We start from the raw sequence: 6,000 nt of genomic DNA, 5'->3' as shown, positions 1-6,000 counted from the left end.
ATAATACAGATAAATTTTGTGAATATAGTATGTATACATAGGTACATACACACACACACACACACAGAGAGAGAGTTAGGAGTCCCACAAAAACATCAAGCCAACATCCATAGCTTATACTTAGAGGATCGGGTACAGATGCATACAGGACCTAGGCAAAACCTATGCTTACCCCTTCAATCTCTGTGAGCCAGTGTGAGCCAGGTTTAGCTGATTCAATGGACCATGTTTGCCTAGTGCCTTCCATCCCCTCTGGCTTCTATAATCTTTCCTCTCCCTCTTAGTTGATTTAATGGGCCATGTTTACCTGGTATCTTCCATCCCCTCTGCCTTTTATAATCTTTCCTCTCCCTCTTCTGTTACGGTTACCTGGGCTGCCAGGGGAGGAACTCAATGTAGACCTCCAGTTTAGAATCTTTCTCCTTGTAATGCCTGGCTGTGGGTCTCTGTAACTGTACCCATCTGGTGCTGAATGAAGCCTCTCTGACCATGACTGGACAAGCCACTGATCTAGAGTACAGCAGATCATCACTTCTTGATTTTCTTCCTGTTTTTGTGTGCTTACTAGGTGCTTCGTTTCCTTGTTTGTTATTTGTGTGTCTGTTTGTTTTGCCTCTCATATTTGGTTCTCCCTTAAGTGAGGGGATCTTCACTCTTTTATTTCTGTGCATCTAGGCAGTGTAGAGCATGGATACCCTCTCCTGGCATCGACTTTAAAGTAAACCAGACATTGGTTGGCCACTCTCAGAAGTACTGTGCTACCATTTTCCCAGAACTTCTTGCAAGCAGGACAGATTGTAAGTACTGTGCTACCATTTTCCCAGAACTTCTTGCAAGCAGGACAGATTGTAAGTGGAGGATTTTGTGGCAGGTTTAGTATCCAGTTTTCTCTTTCCCTAGCCTACTTCACATACTTCACATACTTCACATACTGAAGAGACTAGAAAGTAGGGGTGAAGATTTCCATGCAGTAACCAGCTTAACCTGGTCGAGCTGTGTGGATGTTGTCATCATCACAGGTCCTTGCTGTCAGGTTTCAGAGAGAAACTTTCTGTCCTAGCATCAGCCTAGGTTGTTTGGACATCTTCACAGAACCCCCTCGACCAACAGTTCAACCAAACACAAAACCAATACCATTACTAGAAGCATGCCTGGCTACAACAGATGCCTAGTTTAGAGTCATATGCCCCATTACTAGGGGTTGTTACTATGGTTGACCACATAGATTTTAGAAAGTGTCTACTGCACTGTTTCCAAATCACCCACAAGACACAGACACACCTCAATTCCAGTTGTCTCTCCCCATATTCTCTCCCTGTTTTAGTTAGGGTTTCATTGCTGTGAAGGGACAACATGACCAAGGCAACTCTTATAAAGGAAAACATTTAACTGGGACTGGCTTACAGTTTCACTCAGTCTATTATCATCATGGTTGGAGACCATAGCAAGGTTCAAGTAGACTTGGGGCTGGAGAAGCAAAGAGTTCTACATCGTGATCCAAAGGCAGCCATGAAGAGACTGGATATAGCAGGCAACCAGGAAGAGGTTTTGAGTTCCACATTGGGTGGAGCTTGAGCATACATATGACTTTAAAGCCCACACTACTCACAGTGAAACAATTTCTCCAATGAGGCCACACCTTTTTTTTTGTTGTTGATGTTTTGGTTTGGTTTGGTTTGGTTTGGTTTGTTTGTTTGTGTTTTGTTTTGTTTTGTTTTGTTTTGTTTTGTTTTGTTTTGTTTTGTTTTGTTTTGTTTTGTTTTGTTTTGTTTTGTTTTGTTTTGTTTTGTTTTGTTTTGTTTTGTTGAGACAGGGTTTCTNTGTATAGCCCTGGCTGTCCCAAAACTTACTCTGTAGACCAGGCTGGCCTCTATCTCAGAAATCTGCCTCCCTCTGCCTCCCAAGTTCTGGAATTAAAGATGTGTGCCAGAACTGCCTGGCAGAGGCCACACCTCTTAATAGTGCCACTCCTTATGTGCCAAGCATCCAAACACAACTTTATGGGGAGCAAACCTGTTCAAACTTCCACACTCCCTCCATCCTTTCTCCTCCCATCCTGATCTCTCCTGCTTCTGTCCCCACCCACCTGCACTCTACCAGTGAAATCTATACTATTGCCCCTTCCCAGGATGATCTATGAATCCCATTAGAGCCCTTTTCTTTACCTAACTTTTCTAGGCATATGTATTCTAGCTTTATTACTTACTTAACTGCTAGCATCTAGTTAAAAGTGAATATCATAATTTCCTTTAAAATATAAATAATGTATTACCTGGGTTTCTAAAGCATTTCACCCTCTCTGTTGCTAAATATCCTGCCAATTTTAGTTTATTACTCTATTCTGTTTTCATACTACCTTATATGTGGTTCTCAATGTCTTGTTTTAATTAATAAACTCTATGTGGTTTTGTTTGTTTTATTCTTTGGTTTCTTTGAGACAGGCTGTAGCTCTGCTAAATTTGCTGCTCTGGAGTGTAGTATGTACAATAAGCTGCCTAATATTATTTTAAACTGCTGTTACAGGCATATTCATCATGCCCAGCTAACCTGTTTGTATTTAAGGGGTTGACTGCAACTTTTATTTAGCCCTCATCGCCTTTCCTTATCCCTGGCAACATCAGAGACATGGAAGGCAGTTGGAACAAACTCCTTGTGCAGACTCATACTTCTGTCCAGAAAACGTAAGATGAGAAACAGGATGGAGGTAGGCAGAGACTTGAATGCCTTCTTTATTTTCATTTATACATTCTGCCACCTGTTTGTCTTCCTCTTCAGCTCTGCGCTGTTCTGGTTAGCTGAGTAGCCATCAATTCTCCCGAGTTGCTGCCTTACCAACCCTTGGTCTTTTACTTACAGAGGATACTTGATTTGGGGGCAGGGAAGGTTCAGGTGAACATTTTGCAATTCCCTAATTTATTTAACTTCAATTAAACACAGTTTTATACAGCATTCTCACCTACTTACAACCAGCAAGCATCCATTATGTGAATTGTTTTATTTTTGGAGACAAGGAACTCTTTTTTGTTGTTTTTGTTTCGTTTTGTTTTGTTTTTTGAGACAAGTAACTCGTAAAGAACATAAAACAGTTCAGAAATAGATCTCTGTCCTTCAAGAAACCCTGTTCCTTACTACACAGAGCAGGCAGGAACTAGGTTGTTCTCTCACTCCTTTTCTTTCTGTCTCCTCTAAATTTGTAGATTTTTCTTCATTCATATAACTGTGGAACCAAGACCAACTTTGCTTTCTTAGTGATCTTCCAGCTAGATAATTAGGCTCTGACCTTTTTCATCCGATGGGGTTGCCTTGTGCAGCTTCAATAGGGGGTCTTTTGTCTTGTCTAATTGTATCTTGGTTTGTTCTGCTTGATTGTTTTATCTTGGAAGCATGCTATTTTCTCTTCTTTTCTTTCTTTCTTTTTGAGATTGAGGGAGTGCATCTGGGGGAGAGAGGAGGGGAGGCAGGACTAGAAGGAGTAAAAATAGGGGATTTGGGTAGTGATCTATTATATGAGAGAAGAATCTATTTTCAAAAAAAGAGCATCTATTCTTGTTTTGTTGTTGTTGTTTTTTGTTTGTTTAGTTTTTTGAAACAGGGTTTCTCTGTGTAGCCCTGCCTGTCCTGGAATGCACTCTGTAGACCAGGCTGGCCTTGAACTCAGAAATCTGCCTGCCTCTGCCTCCCAAGTGCTGGGATTAAAGGTGTGTGCCATCACTGCCCAGTTTCTATTCTTGTTTTAATCTTATTCTGTTATTATAATTACAACATATATCCCTTTCTTTTCTTTCTGAAAAACCTTCCATCTACCAGCCCTATCCTCATAGCCTCTTTTTCACTAATTGTTACTGTATATACACATCTCTCTCTCTCTCTCTCTCTCTATATATATATATATATATATATATATATATATATATATATATATAGTATATATACACACACACATTTGTGTGTGTGTGTGTGTATCTATCACTTGAATGTATAATGTATGTTTTCACTGCTAAACATTTGGTGCTGGACAAGCAATTGATGTGCTATGCTATTCTCTAGGGTAAATTCATCTCCCTTCTCCTGGCTTTTCTTAGCTTTCTGTCATTCTTTGTGTGGATTGAGGTCTCATGGGCTTCATGCTATCTATTTTGGCATGTCCATTGGTGTCCTTTTTGTTCAGATCACATTTAAGCAGTCATTTCCGTGAGACATTATATGTGCATCTTTTGACATTACAACAAGCTTGCAAGACCCTTTCATTCCAAGGCCTTTTCCAAAATTATACTCCATTGGCTTCTCCAGTCTGTTTCCTTGGTATTTAAAGAAAAGACTGTAAAGATACAGGGAATAGGTCATAGCCTGGGGCAAGCAAAATGGCTTCACTCACATCTTACAAGTACCATCAATATCCTATTAAATGCAGGATATTTAATATTTTTTTACGTACATTATTTTTAGTGTGTGTGTGTGTGTGTGTGTGTGTTTGTGTGTGTAAATATGAGTATTTGCATCTGAAGCAAGCAGCAAGTGAAGCCAGAAGAATGTTTCAGATCCTCTAGTACTAAAGTTACAGACAGTGGCAAACTGTCTTATACAAATGCTAAAAGTTAAACTTAGGTCCTTTGGAAGTACTTCAAGAGGTCTTAATTGCTGATCCATTTCTCTGGCCCATTTAGCATCATTTTATACTGATCAATGGACCACAGATTACTGTTTCTGGAGCAAATGGAAGATTTAGTCAACATTGTATTACCCAGAGAAGTAACTGCTAGATTTCAGGAATGTACATTTTCAAATTTACAAGAAAATGATAACAGATTGTTCATGAATATGGTAGGATAGAATTGTAATTTCCTCACTGAGATGATATGTTTATATCCTTATGTTCTCTCTGAGACATTGTATTAGCAAACATATTTAATTCTATAAACTCAGAGAAGCAAAGCAAAGTTTTTTGATTTGCCTAAACTTGATCATTACTAAGGTTATATATTGTCAACTTTTTATGATCATTAATAATGACTCTGAAATTACTAGTTTATGCACCTTGCTTTTCTTTCAAATTTAATTTCATTTTTACTTGATATAAAGGTACTCATCATCTATTCTAAATATTAAATTTTTCTCTTATCTATGATAGATATATTTAATATTTTATAAATATTTAAACTTTACCATAATCAATGCATCAGTATATATATATATTATAGTTGTTTTCTTTGCTACCACAGTAGTACCTCTTCCATTATGAATTGGGTTTATTTCTTCATTCACTTCATTCAGTTTATGCCTTTCAGTAAATGTAATTGATTCTTCAGTAAAATTTCTGTACAAATTTATTTTTAGATACATTATTTTTATTTTATTTCTAGATATGTTTATTTCTAGATACATTACACTTTTTGCTTCTGTGGATGATATTTATTCAACATCTAATTTATATTTGAAACATAAGAATGTTACTGATTTGGAAGTACTGATATTGCTTTGAGGAAACTTGCTAATCATTAATCCCAATAGTTTGTAAAACTCTTGAAGGGGATTGTAGGACCCTGTTCCCTCCTTGTCTCTGTTTTGTTTCTTGGCAGTGAATTGACTGTTTTGCTCTGCCATTTTCTCTCACTTACTTGAGAATGGTCCATCGCTTATGGACTGACTCTCTAAATTATGGTCCAGAATTAACCAATATTTTTTATTTAACTGTCTCAGCTATTTGTTACAGTGATAGTAATAGAACTATCCCACAAATGATTTGTTTTTAAATTTGTATTAAGCTTTTAAGTCAGTAGAAGTAATTTTGTGACTACCCTAAACTGCAATTCCAGAGTATTCCACTAGTAGAATACAAGAAGACTTTAATAGAATATATAAAGAAGTAACTATGTAAGATAATTTCTTGGCTAGAATTATAAATTTTCCTTACTTCATTGATCCCAAAAGGGGGATATTACTATGAAAAGCCTGCTTTAGTTGACAGCTTCTGGTGGTCTCATCTGCTTAAATATGGAGATT

Source organism: Mus caroli, chromosome 4, assembly GCF_900094665.2.
Source record: "Mus caroli chromosome 4, CAROLI_EIJ_v1.1, whole genome shotgun sequence".
Classification (NCBI taxonomy): Eukaryota; Metazoa; Chordata; class Mammalia; order Rodentia; family Muridae; genus Mus; species Mus caroli.
Note: the sequence above shows the minus strand (reverse complement) of the source record.